The sequence below is a fragment of the Vombatus ursinus genome, unplaced genomic scaffold, assembly GCF_900497805.2.
Source record: "Vombatus ursinus unplaced genomic scaffold, bare-nosed wombat genome assembly UNPS02014812.1, whole genome shotgun sequence".
Lineage (NCBI taxonomy): Eukaryota > Metazoa > Chordata > Mammalia > Diprotodontia > Vombatidae > Vombatus > Vombatus ursinus.
In genome coordinates this window covers 15,824,104-15,840,516 of record NW_020954590.1, presented here as the reverse complement: position 1 = coordinate 15,840,516, position 16,413 = coordinate 15,824,104, and the positions used below count along the sequence as shown (strand labels likewise).

The 16,413-nt window shown below is 37.1% G+C and overlaps 1 protein-coding gene across 6 annotated transcripts in view; it reads right to left on the bottom strand.

Moving 5' to 3' along the window:
* The window catches only part of LOC114053869 (extracellular sulfatase Sulf-1), a 287,381-nt gene that overhangs the window by 151,399 nt on the left and 119,569 nt on the right, over nucleotides 1–16,413 (bottom strand). For all 6 annotated transcript variants that reach the window (XM_027876972.1, XM_027876971.1, XM_027876969.1 and 3 more), the window contains exon 2: nucleotides 8,538–8,630. The gene's annotated coding sequence lies outside the window, so the exon portion shown is untranslated. The remainder of the gene's footprint in view (nucleotides 1–8,537; nucleotides 8,631–16,413) is intronic.

Sequence of the window (16,413 nt, the reverse complement as noted above, 5' to 3'; positions counted from 1 at the left end):
ATACAAATACCAAAAGAGACAGAGACAACCAAAGAGATATACAGAAAGACAGAGAGCCAGCCTCGGAGTCCCAGAGATCTGGGTTCAGATCTTGTCTTTAGCACATACTGGTTATGTGACCTTTGAGCCTGAAATGCTCCAGGCAACTCTAAGACAATGAACTGCAGAGCAAGAACCACTCTGTACTTGTAGCTGGAGTTTTATCTTTTGGAGCTATGATTTCATACAAAAGAATTTTTTTTGTCACTGTTATTTATAATTTCATGTTGATGAAATCACTGGGCCAGTCCAAAAATCAATCAATCAATCAAATAATCTATCTCTCTATCTAATTTATTGATCTATCTACTGATATATCTATTGATCTATCTGTAGTCTGTGGCCTACTAGGCCTGGCTCACACAGACCAAGTTCAGTCTTGAAGGGATCTCAGTAGTAATTCTATGGCTCCTGCTCCACTGAAAATTTCCCTTGGGAGCATTTGGCTCATGTCTAGCTCTCCACAAAAACAAAAAAACAAACAAACAAAAAAAGAGCTTTTAGTTCTCATGCAAACACTCTGCCTAGCAAAGAAATCAAATATGGACAATCTTTATTAAACCTGACAAAATGATGCAGAAAGGGCTCATACTCAAGCCCACAGATAGTCCAGAAAAACTCTTTTCCTCTACTTTTTTCCATATCATCCAGGGACCTACATAGCCCACATGACTCACAGTACCAGTGAAAGGATAGATCCAAGTTGGCCCTTCTCTAGACATCACATCTGCCTTAGGAAACTCGTACTCGTCCTTTCTGGCTCTGTGCCTCATACTAACTCTCTTCATGGCTCTGTGCCTTCCTGGTGAGTCAGTCCATGCCTACTACCTGTTAGTGGATCTGTATCCATTGATCCACTGTTCTCTTTTTAGTGTTGGTGGTATCTACTCTTTGCTGAGTGCTCCTTGATTCCCTTAAAAGGCCTAGTCCAAGGGCCACCTTAAGTGTTCGAACATCTTCATCAGGAAAGAACTAACAAATTGATGCTCATTGATCTTTCCTTAATCTCTGTAGCTGTGAACTGCATCTCCAAAGCCAGAAAAAAAATTGGGTCTACATCAGTCTGGCTGTGAGTATCCAGGGCAAGAGGAGTTCACTATTTGTCAAAGAGTTTACCTTGCCCAACACATTTTATTCCCTGTTCAGGAGCCAGTGGAGGAGAATGGAGCTTTGCCTGACCTGTCTGGTGTATGACTGCTACATTTGTGTAAGCATGCATACATGCATGCATATATGTATATATGCATTTATACATGTATGTGTATATAACTCAACAAGATTCTACAGAAACTTAGCATCAAAATAAAATAAAAATACATGATCAATATTATTTGTTTTTATAATTTAAAACCTGAAAAATTCATTTAATATTTCAGTATTCTGTGGCCAACCACAGCAGATGTAGTACTTTCTACAATGTGAAGGCAAATGGCTTAGAAAGTGTGAGCACTGGCAGCTATGGAGTCATCCTAATACATATCATGTCAAATACATACTGGTAAAATTCCATTAGAACAAAATCTATGCTTCTGTGTCCCAATATGGTATATTTTCTTTATGAAATATCAACTTTCAACTGAAAGACTCAAAGTTTTGATTTTAGCAGGCCACCTTACACTTACCCTAGCTAAAGGATACTAACCTTGAAATCTTACCCTAATACCAAGTGAAGCAATTCAATTCTTCCTTCACAAATTCCCTCTGCACTTTGAATCTAAGAGGGAACCCCTTTCCGGCTCTCAACTAGGACACAGTGATCTTCTTAAACAGCCCATGAGCCCCTTCACTGACAGGTCACTTCAGCAATGGGTATAGTGATTTTGATGCTTCTTACATAATTTTCAAGAGGTCCTGGGGAAATTTCTTAGTAATGCCAGCATGGCCCCCTTTGAGCCTTGCTGAGAGCCCATAGAGAGAGCCATACTGTTCACAACAACGTGGGACAGGTGGCAGAGAACAAATAGGTCATTGTTATTTGATTTCATTTCAGTTGCTATCTCCAGAAAAGGATGACATCATCCCATTCTCTTTTCTTGTCATATGTTTTATGAGAGCTACCCCCATCTCTACTGGACACAAACAGAGACACAAACAGACACCACATACAATTATAATTTAGCTGCTTTCCCCCAGGGAATAGCAATTTTCATCTTAACTCCCTACCTAAAAGTGTCATTATGACAATCAGCCCTCTAGAGGACAAGGACAAAGGATTTTCTACAGAAAACCCCCCTTCTTGTTGCCAATTTCCTTTCTATATCCAACTAAGCCCCTGTTCTGCTTCCTGTTAAAGCATAGCATGGTGACCACTTGTATACATAGGCCTCTGTCAGAATGAGAGGATCCTGCCTAAAAGCAGCATGCTATTTTTGGTGATGTTGTTTTCTCCTACACTATTTCTAAGAACAAAAATTCATTTGCTTTGAGAATATACATATGCAAATACGCGTGCCATGAATTTACATTTGTGTATGTGAGCAAACATTTGCTTATTACTTAAACCAGTCAAAGCACGCCTATGCAAAAGTCTCTGGGTGCAGGCATGGGAAAAGTACATATACGAGAGTCTGGAATGTTGAGGGACCATTCCATAATCCTCAAGAGAAAACATGGATTTTCCTTGGCATGAGCACCCATCCTACAAATTGAGCCCCATTGTCTAATGGATGAAAGAAAATTCCAAAGATCAGAATATCAACCCAAGGACAAAGACTTCCTCTAAGTACCTTAGACTGCAATTTCCTTGAATTCCTAGGTTAAGGCTTCAATGCCCCTGGGATACAAAGACAAAGACAGCCTTAATGGGTCCATAACTAGGATAAATCCTTTGGTAGGGCCAGATGCATTACTCTGCATACTGTAGGCCAGTCAACAAATCAAAGAATATTATAAAAATAAATAAAATGCCAAGAAGACCCAATTAAAGAGAGTTTAGGAAGACCAATTTTCTTATCACAATCAAGCATGTACAGGGCCCCCTAAAATTCTCAGTGAGCTCATGAATGGCACTCTCACTATTATAAGTTACCCAGTTTTAGTGTACCAAACTGCACCTGGGCATGCAATAATAGAATTTAGTTGGTGCAACAAGAGATATTAATATTTTGGCAGGTTTATCTAGAGATGAAAATGGGGTCTCATAAATATAAAGAACCATACTAGGCTTCATATTTTCTCATTATATGAGACTTCAGTACATCTCTTTCTTGGGACAAGAAAAGTTAAGAACATTTAAGCAATATGATTGACAGAAGATGCTTAGGTAAGTTATGGTATCTACATGTATGTAACTACTCCTGTCTATGTTTCTTGGGTACTATAAAGTTATTTTATGTATTGTTTGGGATTATGATGAGGACTATGAATTTCAAGTAAGTGATTCTTAAAACTGACTAGAGATTCAATGACAGGACTCTACAATATACAAGAGGCATCAGCAGGGAAGTAGTCAGAAATAAATAAAGCAGCAAGGGAATTGTTTAACCCAGAGGGGATTTATACTTCTTGTTATTTATCATTATATCACCCAGGGTACCCAAAAAGAATGTGTGTTAAATCTGTCAAACCTATAGGAGGGCCAAGTCCCAAATCTTTGAGACCAGAAATTCTGAAAGAAAGTGATATGTGAAACTAACTGGGTTACCTATGATAGGGTGAGAGGAAGAGGAGCAGGGCTCCATAAAACTTCCCATTGAGTTTCCTGCACCAAAGTGTGGTAAAGTGTAGTGGTACCAGGTCACACTAATGGCTTAGAGATTTAAACAATTGTGTTCTATTAATGTGTGATTCAGTTTAGTTCCTAAATTAGAATGAAAAATTCTTGCCTCTCTGTCAGGAGGAACTGACATATAAAGGATAGGGCCCAAAGAAGAGAAGTTGTTCCATGAAATATAAAATTATTAAATAAAGGGGAGAGGAGCTTTCAATGAAGGATAACTTTTTAAAGTAAAAATTGAATACTATTATCAACACTCTCATTTTTAAAGACTCAAAGCAAAGCATGTGCTACAGAGAACAATTTTCCCATGGAGTAGATAAGATGACCTTTAATAAGTCTTTTCCCATCCTATTCCATGAGTCAACCTGAATGGTCTGAATCATCAAGATCTATATTTCTTTCTACTTCATAGGAAACCTACAGTTATATCACCTTTTTGGCAAATGATTTCACATACACAGAAAAGGTTCAGTCATCCAACTGGTATTACTCAATGTGTTTGAGAAGATAGAAAAATTTTAAGATAAAAGATAAATGAGTTCCATTGCTTGAACAAGTTGGTTTAACTATCAGGTTTTGAAGTGTCAACCACTTGCAAGGAATTGTTCTAGACACAAAGATGAAAAATGGAGTGATCCCATAAGGACTTAGTCTTAGAGTCTAAAAGCATGTTGTCATACAAATAAGCATGTCAAACAGTAGAGTTTGACAAGAACAGATGAGAGATACAGAAAATATTAGGAAGAATAATTGGTTTTAACTGGTGAGATTGGGGAAAGCTTCCTGGAGGTGGTGCTGCCTGAGCCAGGGCTTGAAATGAAAAGAATGTCAACAATTGACAATGAGGAAGGAGAGAGTCCTTTGTAAGCATGAGGAATGGTATTCTATGTATGGAAGAATGTAGCAGGGGATAGACTGATCTTTTGAAAGTACTAGTTGTCCACTTTGCCTGGAATTTAGAGTGCATAAGGATGGAAGAGTTGGTTGAAACCAGATTGCATAAGGTCTTAAATGCCAGGCTAAGGAGTTTTATGGGTCAAAGGGAACCTCTGATTGTTTTCTGAGCTATTATCTTTCTTGAGAACTTTATTTTTGAATGATTTCTTGCATTCCATTCCTTTTGTGATATAACGTAATAAGATGTATTTCAGTAAGAAATTCTCTTACTGAATTTTTTCTGCTTCCATTCCTTTGCTCATGATGACCCCTCTGCCTATAATGCCTTTCCTTGCCCTCTGATGCTAAAATCCTGCACGTTTTTTAAAGCCCAACTAAAATGTTGCTTCCTGAATGAAGCCTTTCCCAACAACCTTAGACTTCACATCACATTTTGTTGTATACATCTTTCATATACTTATCATATATTGTGTATTGTACTTATGTATGCCAATGTTGTGTTGTAAAGTAGAGGATCACCTAAAGTGCCTTTCAATGGAAAGGCAAATACTGAGTGCAAGCAGACTGCAATACATAAAAAAGAGGAATCATATAGAAGAAGTGACATAAGGGATGTCATCCGAAAAATAAGTCCATGGAAAAAATGACAAACTGGTCTCAGAGGAGAGTGAGGGACAACCAGAAGACAGTTTTTGTACTCCATTCATATGTGTGCAAAGTCATGAGAACTTGAAGAATGTCACCTGGCACACAGACCCCTTGTGGCAGATTTATAGGAGGTAAACAAGAATAATATGAGATGGGCAGGGAGAGTTGGGTTGCAATATGCATTATTGGAGGGAAAACCCACACTGGCAAGAATTAAATCCACACAGGTATCTTGGGCCCTTCCCTTTGCTTCAATGTTCATTTGTTTATATAAAAAAGTAGGAAATTGTCTGAAATATTGATTCCCTCTGACAAGCAGTGAAATAACTATGTTAGTTAGGATTAGCCACTTATTGCAACCCTGGTACAAACTGCTTTTAATTTATAAGTAATTTATAGGTCTTTCTGACCTGGTCACATGGAATTACTTTAGGAATTTTAATTACCAAATGTACAGCCTGTTAATTCTTGCAGTTTTTTTTTCACTTTTAAAAATGTGTGTGTGTGTGTGTGTGTGTGTGTGTGTGCTTCATAGTTGCTGATAGCATTAAATTCAAAGCTATGTTTGCTGAGTCAATCAGCTTGGAACACTGGAATTTCACTTAAATTTCACTATTTCACTTAAAGTTCCATAAGGACAGAGACTATCTGTAGACAGAGATCTACACTTTGTTTTCTCTCTCAGTTTCTAGCATAGTTCTTTAAAATAACAATACATGTTTACTGGATGAGAGTTTAGTATAGCTTAGTCTCATCAAGGAGTTACAAAACAATTAGGCTAATTGGTGAATTTCACTAACATGTTTACACTCTTGATATGGGCAAAACTCCATGGGATCTTGGGACACACCCTAAGGCCCAGAGTCAGAGTTAGTCAGTCAACAAACATTTATTAAGTACCTACTATGTGCCAGGCACTGTAAACAATGTTAAGAAACTTAGCTTCCTCAAACCCAGATATTCCAAGGTACAATTCTTACTTGTCTTTTGTGCTATAAAAATAAAATTTTTGATTTCATGAGGTTTAGAAAATGGAGCTGGATTAAAACAAACAAACAACAAAACTGAGATTTGGGCTAGATTCATGGGACCTTTTTTTTTTTTAAGTGAGGCAATCTCACTTGCCCAAGGTCACACAAGGTCACACGTGTCAAGTGTTTGGTCTGAGGCCAGATTTGAACTCAGGTCCTCCTGACTTCAGGGCAGGTGCTCTATCCACTTCGCCCACCTAGCTGCCCCTGACTGAACCTTTTTTCTTGAGGTTCATAAACTTCAAGGAGAGTTGTAAACCATATTCCAGAGAAACATTGGACAGCACATGGCTCTGAATGAAAACCAAAGCAAAATGTAAAGGTGGTGAAAGGCTACAATTCGAAATCAGGAGAAACTCAGTAGTTTCAATTGCATTCTTTTTGGTTAAGTTCGACTTGAAGCAGGACTCACCAGATGCAATCTCACATGAAATGAAACCACGTCTCTCCTATGAGTGTTTTTTGCAACTTGCCATCATGCTCACATAGACCTATGTCTTCCTTCCTTGTTCCCCGTTGTTTCTATCCAATATCATTTGTGTTTAAATATGAGTGACACAAAGGAATATTGGGAACAACTTGTGAACAGAAATGCTGAAGTTTATAGTCTTCCTTTCCTAATAGTTTTGATTTTTTGTGACTGAGAGGTGAATAACGAGTGACTTGGTATGGAGTGGCCCTTTGAATCTATTAGTTTCCCTAATAAATGATGTAATCCTAAGGCACTATTATTACCCTACTCTGGGCAAGTCCTCTTCTCGTATACTATCATGGCATGGAGGTTTCTGAGAGCTATGCAACTGGAGCGTAACTCTGGAATGTTCTACCTAAGTGGGAATGGCCGTAGGATCATAGATTGAGAGCCGAGAGGGACATTAGCAGTCATCTAGCCCAAGCCTTTGATTTTAGAGATGAAAAAACTGAGGCTTACAGAGGATAAGTGACTTGCTCATGATCACACAGCTAATAAATGTCAGACATGGAATTTGGACCCAGGTCTTCCTGATTCCAAGTCCATCACTCTCTCCACTGTACTAGTTTTTAGTATGGGTCCAGGGATGGATTGTAAGTCTGTCATCTGAGTCCCAACTGGGCTGTTTGGAAAGACAACACCAGAAGATTGAGCAATAGATTTTGTATATCACACACACACACACACACACACACACATTTATTAAAGCACTTCTGAACTCCTTGTCATCTACATAGCTAATATTTATATGGTGCTTTGAGGTTTGCAAAGCACTCTACAAATATCTCATTTTATCCTCACAACCACCCTGGGAGGTAGGTATTACTAGTACCCTCGTTTTACAGACAAAGAAACTGAGAGATAGACAGAGGCTAAGTGACTTATTCAGGGTCATGCAGCTATGATGATGATGATGATGCAGAGACTCTATATACCAAATGTTTATGCCAAAATGTTCATCATTTTTCCAACTACATAAAACTCAACATGACTTGAATAATCAACTAAACCTCTTGAACATGGAGAAATGCAGCTACCTTTGCTTCTCATCATGGCCTGTTCAAATATTCAGGGACTGATTATTTGGTATTTGGATTACTTAAGTCTTTACTTCTGTTCTTCCCTCTTCTTGCCTGACTTTTAGGCATGTCTTTGGTCACCAGCATCTCACCAAAGGGAAGAAAAAGAAAGAAAAAGAAGGGATGTCCAAATTTCTGTGAATTTGGTTATTTATTAGCATTAAGGTGAAAGGTCTAAGGATTATCTGTGGATTTCAATTATCCATGGTAGCCCTGACTCTCATTGCCATGTCAATTTCATAGCTGGATGTATTTCATTTTTTAACCTGTGTACCTTTGGCAACTCAAACATGTTATATGTTATAGAGCATTTACTTATTTTAAGTGTTTACAAGATACTATGAACTACATATAACAGAAATGTCTCTCAGTATCATGAAAATATCTATATAATGGCAAATATAACCATTTGACTAGCTCACATAACCACTTAGCAGGTTAGCAAATGATGAAGGAAACCATTTAACCTCATTTCCCCCTGACTCATATCCTCCCCACCTCCTACACAGACACACAGAAACCAGGAAGAATACCTTACCCCTTTTCCACCCTCCTTGCTTAATAATTAGCTTTACTTAATACCCAGGGTACACAGCATGTCCAGGTGGCTTTGGGGTTTAATTAATCATCTGATAAATATTTGATTTTGGTACCTTTGAAGATTTTCTGCAACTATTTTGTCTTGATGAACTTGTATGCCATTGACCAAATTCAGCTGTCCAGAAGAAGGTAGGTGGCTATGGTACCTACAAAGGCGAAAAGAAGAAATGTCAGCAGTTGTTCTCTGTCATCTGATTGTCCCATCTTATGGGTTTTGCCCTTTTGTAACTTCAAAGAGGAACACCATTAAGAACTCTACACCCCTAGTTTGATCTACACTGAAGATTTTTTTATATCCACTTAAAAAAGTCTTTGAAGCATTGTGGGTGAGTCAATCCTCTTATTTTCAATTTTGACCCTCACCTGACAGCATCCCTCCTCTAGCCCCTTAAAAAAAAAAGAGCCAAGAAAACAGAGATTCTACAAACACAAAAGACAACCTAACTAATCGAGGTGGGTAAGGGAATTAAAAAAAAAGCTTACAACAAGATTAATCTCATCCTATTATTCTCAAGAATTGAACTGGCATTGATCAAGAAAAACTTGGGGGGGACTTTGAAAATGTCTCTTATCTGTGCTACTTTTAAAAAGAAATAATTCAAGGGAGAATTTCATGTTTGTCATAAAAAACTTTAAAGCACTACAAATTTTGTTAAATAAAAGAGAAGGAAATAGGTACTAGTGTTTAAAAATGAATCAGTGACTGGGCTATTTGGATATTTTGAGGAAAGCCAAAAACTACTTTTGATCCATTAAGTATGGAGTTAAGCAATCTCACTGCGATGAAAATTACAGCACAGCTAGAGAACTATCTTGTACACACATTCACTATTCAATCGAAATCTCGCAGGCACAGTCCAATTTTTTTGAAATTCTTTAAGAAATTTAATTTCCTTTCTTTCTCCTCATCTAAATGCTAACTTTTATTTAAAACTCCCTCATTTCAATGGAGAATGGGGATGAAACATGTAGTCCTCCTCTCAGGAGGAATTTGGGACTATAGGTGCAGAATGTTCTATGTGTCTGGTATAATTATCTTATTTTCAAGGGAGGGGTCAAGTGTTTAAGGAAATATCAGAAAATGTCATTTTAGAAACATCAATTAAAATTAAACAAAAACTACACCTAGCACTCCACACTGGCAAATATTTTTACATAATCATCAAAGAGACAAAGAGAAAAGTAGCAACATGAAGGCTAGGTTCACCTTACTTAAGCCAAGGACCTCAGATGATAGATTTAGATCTAGAAAGGTACCTGGGATTCCACCCAGTCCAACCCCCTCATTTTACACATGAAGTTACTGAGGCTATGAAAAGCTAAATGGATTACAAAAGGCCACACAGCTGGTAAGTGTTTGAAGCAGGTTTTAAATTGAGGTCTTCCTGTCTCCCAAGTCTGCACTCTACCCCCTCCTGCTACCTAGTTACCTCCAGATTGGCTCTGAAATGACTCTTGTGATGCCAGTTAAAGTAAGGCAGATCCATGAAACTCACTCAGGTCAAGAACATCTCCTCAGATCTGAATTAATGATGCTTATTATCAAAGTGCAAAGAATACTGGATTTGGAGTCAGAGGACCTGTGTTTGAGCCTGGGCAAGTCAATAAAACTTTCTAAGCTCCATTTTCCTTATTGATACTTAAATACGCATTTATCAAGTGCTTACTATGTGCCAAGCACTGTGTTAAGGGTTAGGGATACAAAAGACATGAGTGAAATTGTTCCCTGATCTCAAATAGCAATGAGCAATATAACATTTGCACTAACTACTTCAATAGATTGTTATGATGATTATAGGAACCATAAATTTGGGGACAAAAGGGACCCTAAAGATAATCTGGCCAAACTCCTTCATTTTACTGAGGAAACTGAGGTCAACAGAAACAGAATGACTTGTTCAAGACCACAGAAGTAATAAATTTCAGAGCTGGTTTTTATACCCAGATCACCTGACTCCAAATCCAGTGGTAGTTGCATTACATCATGCTGCTCTCTAATCAAATGAGAGAATAGGTGAAAAGTGCCTTATAAAGTGCTATATCAACATAAATAATTTTCTTTCTTCCACTAAAATCCTCCTCTGGTTCTTCAACCCAGTGTGGAGGTGGTCCTGGGCTGTTGAAGGCTATCCTCTGGAGGAACATAAAATCTGGCAGGTCCTACCAAGTTGGAAAGGCTTCAAGTGTAGGCCTGGTGCCTGATTCTATGTTTGTTGTCTGAGGGCCAAGCTAGCAAAGTTTGGAGAGTCTCATTACTGGGTAGACTGCAGAATGGCAAATGTTTTGACCATGGTAATTTGCAAATACTAGGTTGTAAAGGGTTGGTTCAGAGAGTATCTGTACTAGTGAAATCATTGGACCTTTAAATATGTAATTACTACTACTACCACTGCCACCACCACCATCACCATCACCACCACTACTACTACTACCACCATCATCACTACTACTGCAACAGTTCCCTCACTGACCTCTTATGAATCATGTCGGTCTCCTCAATCCAACCTTTATGCCTCTGCCAGGCTAATCTTTATTAAGCTTTACTTTCATCATGTGACTACTGGACTCTAAAACCTTCAATGGCTTTCATTTTCTTTTCATATCAAGACCAGTCTCTTTTGTCTGACTTTCAAAGCCCATTGTCCTCCTTACTTATCTCCAAAGGTATTGTCAATGACTTTCTAACACCAGTCTCTTTAGTCAGACTGATCTCATTATCTTGTTAATATACATAACTTGTTCTGGCTTCTGTGCCTTTCTTTATATGGTCTTCCCCAGACTTGCAGCGCTTTCCCTTTTGTTGTCTCCTTATCTAAATCCTCCCTATCTTTCAAAGATCAGCTAAAATCCCATCTCTTTATGGTGGTCTTCCCTAACAACTCCAGCTTTTGTTAATCTCCTTACTTGAAATCACATAGCACTTCAAGGTTCAAATACACTGTTAGAACTTTCAAATGTGTTGCCTTGTATAGTTTTTTCTTGTTTGGTGTCCTTAGTCATCCTTTCCAGAACAGTTTGTAAGCTTCTTTTTGTTAGCTATAATTCTTGTGTTATCTACATCACCCTGCTCCTGCCCAGTGCCTAGAGTTGCATCCACTACACAGCAGACATTCTCTGAGGACTTGCTGGTGGATTGATGCAGTATCACTGGAAAGTGTGGCTTTGTTGTGAGTGATTTCTATATTCCTTAAAACTTGTTTCTGAAGCAGGCTGGGGGGTTATGTTAACTTTAAAAATGGATCCAAAGATCCAGTTTCATCTAGGATCTCCAGAACTTTCCCTAGGATAGACCACTTCCTTGACTATTTGCTCCCATGTTTTGCCAGTCATACTTCCCAGTTTTTATGTATGTAACTATTTATCATAAAAGTTAAGTATCTGAATCTATTAAAACTGTCATAAAAGAAGTAAATGCTGGATTAAGAATCTAAAGTAAACTATGCCATTAACAACCTTTTTAATTGTATACAATCCACAGATTGGATCAAAATGACTTTAAGAAGGCAATGAGGGTGATATGGTATATTGGATAGGAATGGACTTTGAGCCAGGAAGACATAGGTTTGAATGCTACTTCAAACAATTACTAGCTGTGGATCATGAGCGAATCACTTAACCATTCTGAACCTTAACTACCTCATCTGTAAAAGAGAATATCAATAGCACTTCTCTCACATGTGAGGATCAAATGAAAAATCTTGATGTCTAAAATAATATAATCACAATGATGATAATAAAAATCACTAACACTTAAATAGCACTTACTATGTCCCAGGCATTAATGTGAGATGGTGATGATGATGATGATGATTATAGAGAAAACTTCCTATATACATGCAGCATGTCAGATGCTACAGAGATTACCAGGTACAATAAAGGAAGAATAGCAGTAGAGATGTTCAATAATTCATCAGAGATAATACCTAAGAGTGCAGCAGTAATATTTATAGCCTCAGAAGTCTATGCAAAAACACATAGAAATTGAGTAATAAAAGGATAACTTAATCTAAAGATCCAAATTCAGTCTTATAAGTATCATTGACATTTGGTCCAACATGACTAACAGCAAATGAAGAAATCTTATTCAAAATTAATAGATTTGATAAGCTGGTCAGTGCAGTACTATTATATATCATGTCCTTTTACTTTTAGGAAGAAATCTATTATGATGGAGAGTATTTTTATGAAGATAAAAAATGGAGAGACCAAAAGTATACTGTGGTAGAATGAAACAACAGCCCACACAGCCAGAAGTTGTAAACAGACAATGAGTTCAGGAAACAAATCATAGAGCAAGGGCCTAGGCATGATATGGTAGCAACAGGGGATTTAAACTAAGCAAACATTTACTGAGATGACCTTGCTCTTCTAAAAGCAGAGTAGGTGACACATCTCTAACTTTCTTTGATGACAATTTCATCCTTCAGAAGGTGGAGGGAGATTCCAGGAGAGAGGCTATTTTAGACCTGATCCTAATGAATAATTGTTTACTGAAGTAGGAACGAGAGGAAGTTTGTGAAGAAGTGACCATGCCAAAAGAAAAAAAATGTCACCATGCTATCTGCGACTTTGCTACAGATAAGGAAGGGAGAGTCAAGTATAATCTCATGTACATTATAGACTTTGAGATGTCAGATTTTTTAAAAGTTCAGAGAAATGATACATGGGAGTCCATGGCCTAAAAGTCCATAAGGGAAGTTAGTCCATTCTCAAAAATGAAATTGAGGATAGAAGGACAAATGATTGTGATGAGAAAGAAAAGAGAAAAAAGACCAGGGAATATATACAAGGAAATTTTGTTCTAATTTAGATGTTTAAAAGATAGAAAAAAGGGCTAGTGATTGAGGTTCTATAAGAATAAGTTCAGCAATGTAAAAATTCATAATGAGCCTATGAGCTATGCTGTAGACAAGAAAAAGAACTTTAAAAACAAAACTTTGGTTGGAAGTGGAGGCAAGAGGATGATTTAAAAAGGGACAGGGCTATTGCTTGGAGTGGAAGGTATGATATAGTGATAAACACTGAAATTAGAACAGAATTATTCAACTTTTATTTGTTTTATTTTCTTACCAAGAAAAAAGATCCTCAAAATGAGGGGGGAGAAGAATATAAGCATTTATTAAGCACCTGCTATATGCCAAACACTGGGCTGAGTGTTGTACAGCTATTGCCTCAGTTGATCCTTACAACAACCCTGTGAGGTAGGGGTTATTATTTGAAGAAACGGAGGCAGCCACGGTCACATTGCTAGTCAAATAAGTGTACAAGACTGAATTTGGACTCATGTCATCCTGACTGTACTCCCAGAGCTCTATATACTGTGTTGCCTAGCCACTTAGGATATATAGAAGAGAAAGGGAATATGGAATTGATACCAAGATAGGGAGGAGATGCTAATAGAGTATCTAATTATCCTCAATGAATTCAAATCACTAAGTTCAGATAAACTATATCCCAGGAGACTGAAAGTATATTCCCATATATTTGTGAAGCAACTGTTACATGATTTGAAAAATCATGGAGAATAGGACAGGTACTAAATGACTAGAAAGGTGAATGTGGTCCCTATTTTGAGAAAGGAAAAGAAAGCAGACTTTTTAAAATTTTAGTCTGATTAGTAGGACTAATTAGTAAGAACAAGATATCATAATCTCTTTTTTTGATAAGATTGCCAGACTCATAGATGGGGAATGCCATATGTGTGTACACATATGTGCGCAATGCCTGGGCATGATGCAATACACATATACATGTTTGTATACCCACATACCTGTAAATATCTACACACACTTATACACATATACACACATAACAACATATCCGTATACCCATACACATACATGGCATTCCCCCACTTTTGAATCTGGCAACCTAATAAAAAAAAGAGGAAGATTCTCACTTGTTCTTAATGACTTATTCAAGCTCATCAATGATTATACACACATGTACATATGTGTGCATGCATGTGTGTGTGTGTGTGTGTGTGTAAATGGACTATGTGACAATGCAGTTTGGTACTTAAAAACCGGTAGAATGATCTTTCCCAAGCAGTGGTGGTTTATGGATTGATGTCAACCTGGAAAGAAGTGCATAGTGGATTGCCAGAGGGCTCTGTCCATGGTGCTGTTTTGTTAAACATTTTAATCAATAACATAAGAACACATGTATGACATACTTATTAAATTTTTTTTTTGGAAGACACAAAACTGAGATGACTAGCTAACATTTTGGATAACAAAATTGGAATCCAAAAAAGATTATTACAGGCTGAAGTCAATTGTATAAAGTTTGATAGAGATAAATTTAGTCCTATTCTTGGATTAAAAAATGAATTGTTCAAGTACAAATCTATATAACAACTCTTGTAAAAAAAATCTGAGTGTTTTCATGGGCTCCAAACTAACTCAATGTGATTGAATAGTGTGTCATGGTAACAACAACAACAAAACTAAATGCAAAGTTAGCCTGCATTTAGACTTCTATTACCCAGAGATAGGTCTTGGTAGTCTTGTTGAAATCTGGCCTGGTCAGATTACATCACATTTGGAGTGCTGTATTCAGCTCTGGATCCCAAATTTTAGGAAAAGCATTAACAAACCAGAAAACCTGGAGAACAGCCAGGATAGAAAGATGATTTTTTCAAAATGCCATATAAGGACTGGATGAAGAAACTGAGGCTCTTTAGCATGAAGAAAGGAAGTCTTTGGGAAGAAGTATGATAGTTGTCTTCAAATATTTGAAGAGTTAGCTCATGGAAAAGGGTTTAGAATTGTTTTGCTTGGCTTCATAGGACAGACTTGAAACAATGAATGGAAAATGCAAGGAAGTCGTTACACCTCCATATATGGAAGAATCTCTTAAGAGTCAGAACTGTCCAAAAATATAATATCTTGCCTTGGTATATAGTAATAGTAGCACCTAGTATTTATACAATATTATACTTTAAGGATTACAAAGCACTTTGCATAAGTTGTCACATTTGATTTTCACAATTCTGTTAGGTAGACATTGCTATTATCTCCATTTTATAAATGAGTTTAAGTGATTTGCCCAGGGTCACTTGACAAGTAAGTTAGGATTTGAACTCAGGTCTTTCTGACTCTAAGTGTAGTCCTCTATCCACTCAACTACATAGCTAGTCTGTCCTTCATCAATGGATGTCTTTAAGCAGAGGGTAGATAACCATTTGTCAGGGATATTTTAGAGGAGATCCTTATCCAGTCTCAGATTGGAGAAGATGGCCTTAACAGTGTCATCACAACTCTGTCATTATATTATTTAATAGGACTAGAATTTAAGAATTCCTCAAAGAACCAAGCTGCATCAATTAGTGCACTGCATTATTTTATCCATAAGACAAAGAAATAGAGATAGAATGAAAAACTGTATTTCAAAATAAAATTATAATTAAAATTTGATATCATTTGATGCATGTGATCCATCTAGTGTTGAATGTTTCCATCTAACAAGTTCAACTGAAGAATTTAGAAGCCAGAATTGGAAAATTTGGCTCTGCCTTATCTTATCTTTAGATCAGTAAGTCATTACAATTAGCACTTGATCTTTATCAATTGATGGTTTGGATCAGTTTAAATGACTTAATTTAACTCTCTTGGCTTCCTCAGTTGTTTAGAAATTGAGCTGTATTTCCTGGGTCTCAAACTATATGAACTTACTGGACATTCCTGGGAAACATTAAAATTATAGTTCTTGGTGGAAAACACTAACACCAGTCATCAATACAGAGAGACTGAAACAGTAATAGGTATTTTTAACAGTGTTTGGGAAGCTGTTTTGTATATAGTATCTATGTACACATTTAGACAGACCTGTGCATAGAAAATATTTGTTTTACTATCTTACACACTTAGCCTTTAACTGTGTCCTAAGGCTGGTCTTGGCCCTATTATTGAAGCTTGCTTCATTCTC